The 15,787-nt window shown below is 41.0% G+C and overlaps 1 long non-coding RNA gene across 1 annotated transcript; it reads right to left on the bottom strand.

The window, feature by feature from the left end:
• Positions 1–2,273: 2,273 nt before the first annotated feature.
• On the bottom strand, positions 2,274–15,545 carry LOC113961821. Its single transcript, XR_003532391.1, has 4 exons — positions 15,335–15,545; positions 14,632–14,767; positions 3,922–4,158; positions 2,274–2,667 (listed from the first exon to the last, which is right to left on the bottom strand). It is a non-coding gene; the product is annotated as an uncharacterized LOC113961821 (long non-coding RNA).
• Between the last annotated feature and the right edge of the window lie 242 nt (positions 15,546–15,787).

A 15,787-nucleotide genomic window follows, 5' to 3' on the forward strand; every position in this document is an offset into this window, starting at 1 on the left:
AGGGTGACCAGGGCATGCGTCTGAGCCAAGTTCAGGTGAAGCTGTTCACTCTGTAGTCCTTCTTGTCTCTTGTGGTAGTACAGGAAAGAATTACTTTCTGTCAGCATGGCAGTGATGGGGAGATAATCACAGAATCAAAGAAGGGTGAGTGTCAATCACAGAATCACAAAGAGAGGTTTATGCAGTCACTTTAAAAAACAATCACCTTCTCTGGGCTAAAAGCTCCTTAAAGAAGGCAGCTTTAGGAACAATTGTTCAGAGGTGTGTCTTCCTCAGCCGTTGGTCAACATATTGCAGCAATGCCTTTACAAGGAATAATTAGGCAAAGACATATATTTATAGTTAATTATTATGTTAGGGCAGCAAGAGCAGAGTGAATTCCAAATGTAAAATATTTCCCCCCCTTCCTTTCCATATGGATTATATTAGCCCCCCTGATGTTTGCTTATACCTCTTGGGAGCCTTTTCAAAGCGTTCTCAGCTCTGGGATTTAATGCGTGGCATTGCTGACGTGAAGAATTAAAAATGTAAAGCGTATTTGCCACCTTCTGTTTTTAGATTAGCAACAGAGAAAATAGTCCTTGACCTGCACATAAAGCCAGAAGGTCCCAGGGGATGCAGCTGCAGTGTCAGAAGAGAGGCCATGGAAGGTGAGACAGAGGCAGAAGTCCCCGTGGAGCTACAGGAGCAACCGGAGGAGAGGGAAGCTGTGGATGACGGCCCTGTCAAATGCTCATTGCTGGCAAGGAAACCTGTTGAAGTGTTATTTCAGGAGACAAGAGGAGAGTGTTTTGTCTACAGGCCAGGTAAAGGATTGGACTACAGCTTAATTGATATCTGCAATTGTTAGCAATCAGATTTGAGAAAATAGTAAAAACCAACGATTTTCACTAAATGTTCCTGTTGTACAAAACTAAAAATCTTTACTTAAAACAATGAAGAGAACAAGAAGTGTGGGATTTTTTCCACTCTAATTAACAGCTCTAGCGCTTGCTTTCTGAAGCGGCCTACAGACATTTTCCAGACACTATTCTACCTGTTTTCCAATTCATCTTGTTTACTGAGTACTTTTTAAACCCTCAAGGCTTAGCTATCAAAGCAGTACTTATAAAAATGGTCTCTCATGATATTTTTGAAGGATATTCTCAGACGTCAGGGCTGCCACACCATTCTTGCATGACTAGAAACCAGAATAAATTCCTAGTATTTTAACTTTATTTTTGTACTGTTCTTTTGGTAAATAGAGCAGTGTAATTCATAGGTACTTAACCTGAGGCTTAGGTGGCAGAGGGACATTTGCCACAGGTTTAAAAAAATCTTGAGACAGTGGTGGATTTTTTTTCATTTATGGTTTCAATTTTTGTCAGAGCAACTTCTTGCTTTTCCTGCTCTGAGTCACAAGTTTGTGCAGAACAGAATGCGGCTCCTGCAGTAATTTATGTAAGGGTTTATTTATGTGCCTTTATAGACATAAATCTGCACAGTGGTTTGGAAGGTATTTTTTCCCAATTGATTATAAGTTCTGGCCTCCTGCAAATAACTTTTGATGTTACTATGAATTTGCTGTTTTTGTGGCTACACTGGTAAGGGAGAAGTGTCTGTGGGGCAATTCCTCCTATACCAATGCCAGTCCTGCTGGACTTTGGCTCCTTATGTTCAAGCATCTTTTGTTCTCTAAAGGGCATTCCTTTTCAACACCAGGAGCCTGCATGGTTTCCTAGACAGTTTGGATTTCCCTTCACATAATGGTGCAAATTAAGTGTCTCTGTCCTTCAATTGGAAAATGTGTGACAGTCTCTTAGTGGCAAGAAGCACAGAAGTGAAAAAGGACAGAACATGGACTGAAGTCCCTGGATATTTTCCACCATCCGGTCATTAATGCTTGCTGCAGCTCCTCGCTTTCCATGCTGGCTGCCCAGAAGAGCTCAGTCAGCTCCAAACGCAGGGTTAAGGGGATGGCTGGGTAAGGGATGGCTGGGCTGCAGCTCAGTGCTTCTACTCAGTGCTTTCTTTGCTCTAAGGAGACACTGAAATAGTTGTACTTCCAGCATCTGCTTCCTCTTAGACATCTATTTTACTCCTACATTTGACAGATGGACCAGTGATGGGGAGATGAGTGCTGAGAGTCTCCAGCTAATTTCACTGATTTGGAAACATAACTGAGAAATACATATATTTTTATCCCTTACTTCTTTCACAGGTGTTCTACTCCTTCATTCAGCAAAGGCCAGAGCTACAAATCAAATTTGAATTTTGTTTAGGGAGGAGTGGAGTAGAAGATGGAGGTGTGGCTGATGTAAACCATTTCACCCATTTTCACGTTTCTGCAGGCTTGAATATTTCAAACACAGTTAACAAATATATTCTAAGTGCAAAGACTGCTTCTGAAGTAGAAGGAGCTCTTTTTTTGTTTCTGTCTGAATTTCTACCTCTACACTGAACACACAGTAAATAGTTAAGATTTCTCTCAGATAGCTCTCAGCTTTGTTGGTCAGGACATGCAGTAATTCTGTCATTGTGCTTTCCTCTGTTCTTGGGCTTCTTGCAAGTTTTCCCTTCATGCATCTCCAATTCCCAAACTTGCAGTGAAGCTATTCTCACCTTCTGCCCTGCCTGGAATTCACAGGCTGTATATGCTAGTGTGAATCAGCAGTAATTAGATGTCATCTGTAGGAAAGACAGTGGTAAAGGAGTTGAAGGGGATTTATCAGAACACTTTAGTAGCAATATCACAGTGGAAAATCATCATAACTGAGTCATCAGGTCCACTTCACAGTCGCAGGCCATTGTGAAATAGATATCTATCCTAAAGCCTTTCTGGAGTAGTCTGAAATACCCTATCCCATTATATTTAGACTGAAAATTGAAGCACTATGGAAGGGCAGGGATAGTGCCTACGTGCTGTGAGCAATTTCCCATTGTCAACTGTCAAACGTTCTTCTCTTGATTCTCTCAAAACACAGCACTGTAGCTAGAAATCATTTGAATCTGATGAGTCAGTGCACATAGTATTATCCTGGCACAACTAAGGCACTAGCAATTAAACCTTATTCTCCAGTTGTTCTGCCCTTTTAATCACTGCCAGTTCTCATGTGTTTCTGGCTTACTGCTTGCTCTGAAGGAGCTGGAGGCAGATGACCAATCAGGTGTCAGAGAGATGTGCCATCCTGATGTCAGTCTAGCAGAGTTAAAATCTACTGTCGGACCAAAAATGATTTGATTTATATAATGAATCCACCATGGGGTTATGTTGCAACATCCATTAAAATGAGAGCAAAACAGCACTGCATACCAATTCCATAAAAGGAACTGCAGCTAATTGTGTGATTGGCTCAGTTAATGTTTGTTATAAATTACAGTAATTAGCAAAGTAAACTAAAGTCCAAGTAATTTCTTCCAAAATGTAACTATTTCTGATTTCTTTTTAAAACTGTAAGGCTGGGAGTAGCTCTTTATGGAGCAGAGGGGGAACCATCACTGGACTGGGCTGCACAGAGTAGATTGTTCTGCAGGACATGTAAGTCTGCAGGATTCCTGTACAGCCCTGCCAGCCCTCTAACCCTGTGTGCAGGATCTTCCCCTTCTGGTCTACCCTTCCAAACAGAGCCTGGTAATTACGTGACATTTTATATGAGACGAATCAGTAAAGGGTCAGCATGAGAACAAGAAACTTGTAGTTTGTGGCTTAAAGAATGCAATGCTTAACATATTTTGCCTACAAGTATTTTACAGCAATGACATGCTGTCCTCACAGTGCTTTGTGAGGCCAAGTGGATAATCTTTCCTTATCTCCTAAATATGTTTTGTTTATTTGCAGATGCTAATAAAAACAGTATATTTTATAGAGGTTCAAATTTTACAAAATTGCATTTCATTATTTGTTTGCTTAGTACAAAGATGTTATATTCTGCAAATATTCACTTTAAGACTGACAAGATTTTGAAGACATCTCAGAATGCAAGTGCTGGGCTTTTAATGTAAGCAGAAGAGACCATCTGAATGCCAAGTAGGGAAAGATGCGAGTGGAATGAGAGCGCTGTGGCCATGCAGGGGGAGTCAGATCTGAGAGCAGACGTGAAGGCTGCTAAGACTGTAACTGGGTCTTGAACATGCAATAACTTTTCCTTATGGTCAGAATTGAGACTGCTTGTGCTCTTCCTAAGGGGAAACAAGACATTTCAGGAATATTTCTGTGAAAGCTACATGATTATAGAAACCATTCAAGTTAGCCAATATGAAAATGGAAATGGGCTTTTGGTAGCTTGGCTCTGATTACCCCACTGTTTCCTCCCTCTTTGCCTCTTAAGGACTGAACTGCAAAGAGTGCCTTTTGCAAGCACATGGAGTTACTGAGTTTTCTGCTCAGTATGTTTCCGTCCTCCAGAACTCTGACAAATTGCAGGCACTGCATACTGTGAGAAGCATCCATAGTGCACAAAGCCAGTCAATGCCCCCATCAGCAGTTCAGTGTTAGCACTTCACTGAGACCACACAGAATGGTGGGTAATTCAGATGGCAAATTTGCCAGGTGGAGCATAAGCTGAGAGAGCTCTTGCGGCCACTGGTGTCCTACACTCTCATTTCTAGATTGTCACTAGTTACCCCCAATGGAAGGCATCCAGTTTGATTCCATTAAAAAATATCTTCTAGGAGCATCTCCTGCCCATGAGCTAATGTTCCCTCCAGATCTAAGAGAAATGCTTGGAAACAACTTTTTCAGGATATTCCATTGTGCAACATAAAAAGAAAACTTCCTTGCATATAATAAAAAAATGAATATGTCTTAACACTGTTTAAAGTATCGATCTGTCTTGCCTTGCCCTAGGAACACTTAAATATTTTTAAGTTGCTCTTGGATAAAATGCACAAGCAATTCCTGAAGATCTCCAGGGGGAATGTACTCCTCCACTTATCTGCAACAGGATTGAGGTTTCTCACAACTGAGGTACCTTTGGGGCAGGCACTCCCAGAACTAGGCAATTGTGAAATGCTAACAACAGAATCTGAAGCTGCTATAGGCAGCATCTGCCTGTGGGCTTAAGCAGCAGCTAAATGGGAATCAGGGGAGCGGAGGGATTGGGATACTAAAGTTCCTTTCTGGATCTGCACCTCGGTGCAATGAAGTTTCCACGGGATTTCAACAAGGAGCCCTACTGTTTGACCTCTGGTTCTCCCTTCCCTTTCAAAAGAAAGGTGGATGCATAGTAAGGTTGCCATATGCCCCTGATAATACTTGAAGTAGAGATAAGGGATTAATGATTAACTTGTATGTGCTTGGAGGAAACTGATTTTCATGGAGAAAATGGCAGATTCCCTCTCAGAAATGTATACAGTATTTGCCTTTTCCAAAAAAAAACACAGCTAATTTCTGTATACAGTTTTTCAGAGTTCCTATACAGTTCTTAGGTGTGATAAGTTACATTTTTTTCCAATTATGGATAGATTTATCAAGCATTTAACAATGGCTAGAAGCACAGTCTACAGTGAAACATGTATGTAAACCTTGTTTAAATGTAGTCAAGATGCCAAAAAATATTTTTCCCTAATAAGAAATAAAGCATAGTCATTTGTTGTTCTGATGTCAGTGATGCTGATGTAGTAAAACATATATTCATAAATTTGTTTCATTAGAGAGTACCATAAGGACATGACTACCACGTTTCCAAGAAGATGCCACAATAGATCCCATATTAAACAATGTTCCAGCTTCATTTTCAATGAACAGGGTTTTCTTCTTAATTTAAAAATGAAACATCATCTGAAATATACATACACTTACCCAAGTCGTGGATTAATCAGGCCCTGCCTTCAGCTGCTGCCTTTATTATGCCTTCATAACAGAAAGTATTTTATGCTCACCTAAAACACAGCTTCATCTACTTTTATCTTTTTAGAGAGCTGATGGCAAAGGTGAACACACAGTATGTTCTAATAGCCTCATTTACATATTTTTTTATATCACAATTCTTTTGCTTTATCTAGGTTATCCCACCTCATCCTTATTCTGGATAATTGAGCAGTGAGTGTACAGCAGAACTGAGTAATGAAGAAGAAATATCTCAGGCAGAGACTGTACCCCCAGTAGCTTCCCAGGGACTTTCAGGGAGGCTGAAGAGAACCAAAAGTGTGCTAAGTCAGGTTTGCACCTTCTGGATCTGGTCCCAGCATAAGAAGAGCTCAGTGAGGGGAGGAGCTGCCCTCCTTCATTGTGGTTTTGAGCAGCACAGTGAGCTGTCCCGAAGTTACTGGGAGACTTAGTTGGTCCACAGAGCACTTTGGTCACATTTCTGACCTTTCAGCTTGTCCTCTAGACCTTTCCTGAGGTCAGTCTGAGTCACAGACTGACATGTGGGACTACAGGGGCAGTGCAGATGGGCAGACTGTTGGGAACCATGGCTACATAAGGCTTCACAAACAGAGCAGAGAAAGGGGGTGTGTATCTTCTGCCCAGCTACTTTATAGCACAAAGACTACCAAGTCCCCAAAATATACAGGGTCAGGTCATGGGTTTAAAAGCATAGATATTAAAATTATGAGAAGGAACCACAATTTTAACCCCTAGCAGAGTCAAAAGACAGATGCATTTCTAGCCTTAAATCTTTGAAAAGTGAAGGCTACAAGGCCTCGCAGTCTGCCCTCTGGACTCTGGATGCTTCTGGGATCTAGTGGTCATACCATATCTCTCAGAACCACTAAATGAGCCTTGGAAAAAAAAAAAAGAGTAATTTAAGAGCTGAGGAGAAATGCCAGAAGTGTCAGTGGTAGACATTCTTCCCTACTCCCAGCCCACCAGCCGTGCTCAGTGGGAGGTTTTCTTTTGGAGCTGCATTAAAAACACTCTGTCCTGGGCTTGAGTTCCACATGCCCATGTTAGAGCTTGCCAGAAGGTACTCATTTTTATGCTCAATACAACAACTTGATTTTAAACTGCAAACCACAGACAAGCAGAATCTTCTGTCTCCCAAATAAGAAAGCCTAATATCTACATAGAATCTCAAGTTCTCCATGTCTCTTGAGACAACTGCTTAGAGGACCTGAAATAGAGGGCAGCCATCACTATTGCTCCAGGCTGAAATCTTTCTTTGCATCAACTAGCTCAGTTGCCTCTAAGCCATCCATCCAAAATACTCATCTTGCCAACAGGACTTAGGGTTGTGTAGCTGACTTTCAAGGGTTGTCAGTTAAGAGGACTTGATGCAGGGATGTGAGAGCCACAAAAATAATCAGGGATGTGTAGAGGCTCAGAGTGTAAAGGTGGGTTGTCACAGGACAGAATATCTCTTCTATAATGAAAGGCTGAGAGGGTTGAGATTGTTCACCTTGAGAAAGAGAAGGCTCAAGGGAGACCTTATTGTGGCCTTTCAGTACCTAAAGGGGGCTTAGAAAAAAGATAGGGACAGAATTCTTAGCAGGGCCTATTGTGACAGGAAAAGGGGTAATGGTTTTAAACTAAAATAGGGTAGATTTAGGCTAGATATAAGGAAGAAATATATTATGATGAGGGTGATGAAACACTGGAACTGGTTTCCCAGAGATTTGATTGAGTCACTGTCTCCAAAGGTATTAAAAAGACATATAGATTTGGTGTTTAGGGACATGGTTTAGTGGTGGACTTGACAGTGTTAGGTTTATAGTTGAACTCAATGAACTTATAGGTCTTTTGCAACCTAAATGATTCAATGATTACTTTTGAAAACCCATTGTAGACGGTGAGTGAGCCCTGATTTGTCTCTATTCACCCCTCCCCTTCTAAAAAATTCACCTATGTGTACCTAAGTTCAGTGCACACAAGTCTAAACCCTTCCCCCACTCCTTTGGAAGCCAGATGCATTTTTTTGGAGTAGTGGGGGTTTTCTTTTAATAAGGGAGTGAATTCATGTGAAAGCCAAGTGCTTTCCTATAAGAAACATTCATTCTCTCTGGAAAAAAGAAAGACAGCAGCACTCAGGGAAGTGCTTCTCTAGAACTCATCACTTCTTGAGAAACATCTTGCTGGGTAATTCTCTGAAGAATTCATTCAGAATAATTCAGAGAATCATTTCACTCAGTGACTTCAATTTATTCCATCTAAACCAGTTATATCTAGAAAAGTTGCAGTCAAACCCATGTGATGCCATCACTGATTTATGTGCAGAGCAGCAACAAACGAGTAATAAAGTTAAAAAGTAATGAGAGATCTAGCAGATGGGCACAGCACCAAAACAAACATTCTGATAAAAACACAGATTCAGCAAACCACCAAACCCAACAGATTCTTGGGAGTTTGGCTTTATTTGGGTTAACTAAGTAAATTTGCTAAGACTGTTGTTAAAATATTATAATATGAAGGCACAGAGCATGCCAAGGAAAGTTCAACATAATCTGGATATAAGAGTATCAGGATATCAGAGAAAAAATGCAGAACATACTGTAGCTCAGTTGCACTTTGCCCCCATCATAAAAACTCACAAATCCTTCTGGAAGAGTTGCCCTTTCCCACAATCCATGTCACTAAAACTAGATGCAGCAATGGTATTTGTGCACCCAGAGCCTTCAGCTGCTGTTTCTCACATCATGCCTTCACATTTTGTATGAAATTACTTTTACTTCAGAAAACTGGGCTCAAACTTGGGAAAAAAGTACAGTAATGCAAGTGTATAAAATACTGTGCCATCTTAATAGGACATGGCAACTTGGCAAATAACTTCTCATTAGTAAGATTTTTGGTCAACTTGGTTCCTGTTTTCTGCATCAGGATGGGAAATTTTAGATAAATAATACTTTTGTATTGGGGAATGTGATCTAATTATCACTGAGTAATCCAGTGTCATCACCAGTAGTAGGGGTACAGATTCTGAAACTCAGCAGGTCCCTTATTTCCCATACCCCAGAGCCTGGAACCTGCTCACAGATGAGGGAAGTGGGTAACCCCTCCTTTTAATCAGAAAAGGACAGTCAGAGGCTCTACTCTGTGATAATAAAAGATGATTTGAAGTGGATAACTGCTGCACAATCCATTGCAAACTACAAATGAAATGGAAGCATTGTCAGCAGCATTGTTTTCTTGTGAAGAGAAATAACATTTAATTATATTTTTTTGGGTTAAGAAGATTTGAAGTTGCCTCCAACTGCAATTATAACCTGTGGATGACAATGTATTTCCAGAGACAATCATCTGTTCTGGGCAGATAATGAGATTTACATGGCCTGAGACCAAGATCAAATTTTAGAAACACTTTCAGAGAAATCTTTCTAGCATAATGGTTTCTCAACAACTCTAAGTCAATCCAAGTACAAGGCCCCATGAAAAAATTTGCCCTGCCCTCCTCCTTTGTCTGTGTATTTCCTGCTTTCTGCTGGATCCATGGGACCAGGCAGAGACAGGAGCAGGACACCCATCCACCTGTAACACAGACTCATTCTTTGCTGGGCTCAATTTTCAGCAGAACAACAGTTTTAGTTACAGAAGTACTTTTGAACCATGTACAATTCAAATACTTTTTTGACTTCTGTAAATAAATAAGCTGGTTTATCCTGCAACAGCAGCAGCTCAGGAGGATGGGAGCTGCAGTGTTCTCCCTACCCAGCCCTGCACAGTCCCTGGTGCCCAGAGCTTGCAGCCTGGAGCCTACGCCCACCAAGAGACTCCTGGCCTCGGGAAGAAACCCCTTGCCTGACTGGGAGCAGTCTGTGCTGCCAGCTTAATGTCTACGTCTGAGCAAACTTTGTAGCGTGAGAACTCAGGATGAATACAGAGTTATAAAAGAAAAATATATGGTAGGCAACTCGTAAAAGTAGTTTTAATCACAAACAAAAGCTGAATACTATACAAATGAGGAAATTTTGGTCACAGGAGACTGTAGAGGAGTTTTCTCAAATATGCATTTGTTGGCTATGGCTGCCTCAGTCTATCAAATCAACATTTTCTAAATTAAGAGGGATTTATATAAACACAGCATGGTCTCTAAGGTGCTGTTTATGGTCTGTCTGGTGTAAATATTTATGATCATTCTAAAATTAGTGATTTTTCTAAAGTGTGCTCCTGTTTAACATAGCTCATGACAGTTTCTATGGTAAATATGCAGTTTTGTTTCTTAAGAGAGAAACAGAGGCAACATAGAAACCCACTGTAAACAGTGTTACAATGGTGGCTAATCAACGGAGGGTTGTTCTCAGCTGTGAGCTCCTGCGGACTCTCTCCTGCCTGAGAAGAATTCACTCCTACACGCTTTTCCCCAGGGCACACAATCGTTTTCCCACATGACCATGTAAGCACATCCATGCCACACAGCAATATATATAGGAACAGAGTGCTGGGAGGAAGCACTGGAGCCTGCTGCTGCCTCCTGCAATAGAACGCGTGTGATCATGCGGAGTGCATCTGCTTACTCAGATCCGGTGTCAGAAGGATAATTCATGTCCTCTCTGCAGAAGTAAAAATAAATTGGGTTCAGACTGAGTTCAACAACCTAAGATTGCATATTAGCAGTTACCACTTTTCCTGAGAGGTGAGGCACTTTTCAAGTTCCCACTATCAGGAAAGCAGCCAGATAAGAGCCCAGGGCATGATCAGGGGCACGGTGCTCGCGCTGAGGTGACTCACACTTACTGGTCGTGACTTCAGTGGGCTTTTGTGAGCCATGACTACAGTATCTTTTAGCAGGATTTCCTTGAGTCACTGGCCTGTCTATTCTAGATCTATAGATCTATGGAACCTGAGCAAGTTTATAGAATAGACTGTTCCTGTTCGTGTACTGCATTATGAATTGTAAAGTGCAACTGTGGGTAGACTGTCAATTAATTTCTATCTTAATCTCTCTTTTGAATAACAAAGCTGTAATAATAAGTTGTAACCATCTCTTTGCCAGCTCTTGCAAGTAAAATCTACTCTTAGTATAGAATTACCAAATAAGATTAATAAACGACTGCAAATTATTATGAAATTCCAAGTCCCTGACCAAATTCAGTCATTCAGTGTCCCTTCTTCCTCTGCCTTTTCCCATTCCCAGTCTTCTCACTTGTTACACTGCTAGGAACATGAACTTCAGAGCAAGAGCTAAACAAGTTTGCTATGGTCCTCCACTTGAACCACTTCAGCAAATCTCAAACACAGAAAAAATTAAAATTCACTTATGACAATTTACCAAGAAGACAGAAAGCTGCGAGCATGAAGAGACCAACCCACCGCCACAATTCAATCTGCACGTGCTGACAAGCTGGATGATGAATGTACATTTGCGAATGGGAATGAATTTGTCCAAAATGGAAGAAGCTAGGCAGTAGTCATTGAAGTGGAAAGAAATGGATTCTAAAAACAATTTGAGATCTCAGGGAATAATTAACTGAACGTTGTATTATTGTTTATAAATACCTGATAGTTGTGGGGAGAAGTAAAGAAGAATGAGCCAGACTCTTCTCTGCGCTAACAGGACTGTGACAGGACAAGAGGCAGTTGGCAAAACTGAAACACAGGAAATTCCCCTTAACCATAAAAAAACCCACTTTTTCACTTTGGGGTAATCAAACACAGAGAGATTTTGGAGTGTCTACCCTTGGAAATATTCAAAGCTGGACTAGGCTGAGCCCTGGCACCAGCCCTTGGTGCAGCTGCTTTGAGAAGAGGACTTGATAATGTCTAGAGGTCCCTGCCAACATCCACCTCTCTGTGACTCTGGAGTACTTACACGGAGATCAGAAATATGAGAACTCTTTGTCAGAATAGAAGGACCGGAGACTTACCCATGTGACAAGATTCAAGTAGTATGAGCTGATAATAAATGATTGACCATCTCAGTTGCTGGAGCAATTTGTTAAGCACTATTGTGGACACTCCATCAATACCAATTTTGAAATCAAATTAGACTTTATTCTAATTATAGTGATAGGACAAGGGACAGCGGCTTTAAACTGAAAGAGAATAGGTTTAGATTAGATATTAGGAGGAAATTATTCACTGTGAGGGTAGTGAAGCCCTGGAACAGGTTGTCTAGAGAAGTTGTGGATGCCCCATCCCTGGAAGTGTTCAAGGTCAGCTTCAATGGGGCCCTGAGCAACCTGGTCTAGTGGAAGGTGTCCCTGTCCATGGCAGGGGGGTTGGAATTAGATGATCTTTACGTTCCTACGACTGCATATATTCAGCTAGGAACTAATTCAGTAAAATCCCTGGTCTGAGCTGCAATGTGTTTATCTTAGGTTATTTTTAATAATGGTCTCCTAGTTATTGGTTTATTCTGTATGAAGTATATTTATAGAGTTCATAAAAGTACATTTCTGAATGGGGCTTATGTTCCAGTGAATTTAAGAATCTTGGTACATCTTTCAGCTCATGATTTTCACTACATTCTTTTGGAATCAGAAAACTGAAAAAAGGCAAAGTAGATTTTTTGTCACCATGTAGGAGAATCTTACAGTGAGAAGACCAGTGGATATGCTTTTTAAACTCCATAAATATGTCTTTAAAGAAATGAAAATACCCCTGAAAAAGAAAATATAGCACAATAGAGCCCTGTATAAGCCCTATTTCTCCCTGGAGTGCCCTGCAGGATTGGTCTTCACAGGGAAAAAGTACTGATGTATCTCTTAGGCTGCAGTTTTAAAAAGTTTTTAAGAAATGTCCTAAAGTACAACTGTAACCATGATGCCAAACTTCGGTAGTACCTGTGAATTTGTGTATTCCTTCTGACTACAGAGGATGACCAGGTGTCATGGGCACAGGACTGAAGCTTACAAAGACCTTTTGAATTTCTGGCTGGCTTGGAACACGTGAGCACGTGAATCCGAGTGGTGCATTTTCTAGTTTGCTGTGTCACTGGGACAGCAGCCAGTGCACGTAGTGTGTTGTACATTAACAGAGTGCCTAAAGAGGCCTTCTTCAGTTCAAATATTTTCCTTGTAGATAGCACATCGATTAGGTCTGTGCAGCCTCTTTGTCCAGTTATGGTGTGCTGCAACCATTCAGGTTACAGCATTGAGTTTGCTGCTCATCCTGTTTGTATGGAAAGCAGAATATCTTTCCCATCCCTCCCTTTGACTGTGGCAATTTTCAGAAATGAAGGTGATGCAGCTTTTCAGCATCTTTCGTGGGATGCCTGGGTAGTGACAGCCTGGGCTCTGCACTGGCAGGCCAATGTGGCAAGAGAGAGAGCTGGGGGCTGTTTTTCACAGCCAGACCAAATCCCTTCAGACACAAAGAGGACATTTTTAGAATAACTAATGTTCAATTAGTGACAGGCTAGACAAAGCAATGTGTTTCAGAAAATTGGTGCTCAGGAAGGAAGACTGGAGATATCAGGGAAAGAGGATTGTCAGCTCTATGGAGCCATATTAAATATGTACTGAGTCTTTCCAAAACAAAAGAAGTAAAACTAAGTTGGCTAAACCCACCAAGTGTGTTTGACCTTTCTTCCCTATAAGCAAAACCTTACACTTGAGCTGGGGCCTCCCTCATGTGAAAAGAACAAAAAATATCTTGCTTCCTCCAGTACTTTTTTCATTTCTAGAGATGGGGAAGATGCTGTTTGTAATGTATGTGACTCCAGCCTTTCACCCTAATCAATGTGACCAGAGACCTGCCCCTCAGATGAGACTGCATGGCAGATACACCTCCCCACAAAAGCAAACCTCTGCATTTTTAATGCCTTGCAGCAGCCTGGAACAGACCTTTGAATCTGCAAGAATCAGGGCTTAGAAGTGACCAATGCACCTCACCAGCCTCCCCTCCCACCCTTGAACTCAACTTTCTTTATCAGAAAACCAAACAAAAGTATCACACACACATACACAAAGAAGAACATAAAGAACATTTCTCACTGTTACAGCTGCATTGAGTCTCAGATCCCTTCTTCCCCACCCCCAGACTCCCCAGACCCCCAAAAGTAAGTGGAGAGGCTGCAGCAACCCTGGTGCTACAGTGCAGAAAGGGCACAACTCACTTTCTCACATGAGCAAATTTCTGAATACCCTGTGTGGGTAAATTAAATACCAACATTATTTGCCAGGACTGGTGCTTTGTTTATGTGATTCACCTGCAAAGTTAATTTTGTAAAGGAAGTGCAAACAACCACTGCCATTTCTTTTTTAAAATCTGAATCTGATGACTGGCAGAGTCTGTAGCAGCTTCCTGGGCTTCTGAACAGTGAGTCGGCTGCCCAACACAGAGTTAAAAGGGTATCTCACAACTTGAACAAAGGAATTGTTGTTGGTTTTTTATGTATTTTTTAATTCCTTCTACTTATGAAAAAAATAAAAGAAAAGGAGAGGAAGAGGGAGAGGAAGAGGAAGCAGAAGAGGAGAGGAGAAGGAAAAAAATTCACTAACTTGTAAAATTTGCTGATTTTTTAAAAATGCACCAGCATGATGTAGAAGCAATGTAGAAAAAATTCTTACAATATATTAAAGATGCAACCCTTCAAATTTTTACTAAAAAAGCTGCATTCAAACCCCAGGGGAGACAACTTTTTTGATCAGCCTCCATGTGAGGCTAATGTGCAGATGTCTAAAAATATGCATTTACCAATCAGAGGTTATTCAAGTTTAATAGATCAAATAGAAGCTGTAATGTCAGTTAAAATTTAACAGTCATCTTCTAGCTTGTGTGGCTGCAGACTTTGAAGCCGTGGCCAGAATCAAGTAGGAGTTCTCCGTGGGACTCACCTGATTTGAGCTTGGTTAGAGAGTAACTTTTGAAGGACTGCCAATACAAATGATCCATCTTGATAACATCTGCCTTAAGCATGGTGAAATGTCTCTTGGATCCAATTCACTAAACCATTCTGTCCTCTTTGAGCACCTTTGAAGTTAAAAAAAAAAGAGACAAAAACTATCAACAAAAAACTTCAGCAAAAAGTTTACCGTAATGATAAGTCTAGATTGTTGACCTAAAATGGGGATTACCAAAGCCCTTTTTATGTTTTATTAAATAAAGATATCTCCTCTAGAGTGATGCTAATTAATAACTGTCTAATGGACTAATTTGGAGACTTCACAATGGGACTGAGCAACCAAAAGCAGAATCTTTTCTGATTTAGTCTGCACGTGCTGCTGAAACAAGTCTTTTAGACCTCTGCCTCAGCTCTTTTAGGATGAATTTGGAGCAATGAAGGTTGTTTGCAAAAACAGTTAGATTTCCTTGCTGGAGCTGGGATGGCACTGGTATTCTCATTCCCTCTTTTTCTCCTTCCTTCTCCAGTATAGTAGTACCATTTTTTGGGCATGCAGCTTATGCTGAAAGTACCACAGAGCCCAGATGCGAACAACTACAACTATGCAACAGAGAATTTTAGTCCATACTGGGCTTTAAATGTCTTGTTTAGATAGCACTTTGACAAATGTGAGCCTGAACATGTGTTTTACGTACCTTTCTTTGCATCTGGGAAGGTGAAGGGAAACACTAGGAACATCTTTTTTGGTCCATTTTTCTCAGTTTAGTTTGTGCCAGTATACAGATTTGAGGTTTCATCTGGAAGCTCAGTACAACCATTTCTCTTCATTTGTGGCAGGATTTCCTAAACTTCTGAAGGCCGATTCCCCTTCTGCAGGAAAAGGAGTAAGGTCCCGGCATTTGGCAGCTTTCCTGTGCGCTGCTGAAACCGTGCATGCTTGCTCCCCATCCCCATCCTGACCCACTTTGGATAACCCTGAGGCACATCAACACTGTTCTGTGCTTTGTTTTTTCAAAAACACCACCTCAGATTGCCCTTTAAAAAAATTACCCTCTCGACAGTTTCTCTTTAGTGTAAATATTTTAAGAGGTCACTTGTTGCCAGTGTGAACATCAGTATTTACCCCATCTATACACCTTGTGTATGAC

Source organism: Neopelma chrysocephalum, unplaced genomic scaffold (assembly GCF_003984885.1).
Source record: "Neopelma chrysocephalum unplaced genomic scaffold, ASM398488v2 Primary Assembly neopelma1_97390, whole genome shotgun sequence".
In the NCBI taxonomy this organism is placed as follows: domain Eukaryota; kingdom Metazoa; phylum Chordata; class Aves; order Passeriformes; family Pipridae; genus Neopelma; species Neopelma chrysocephalum.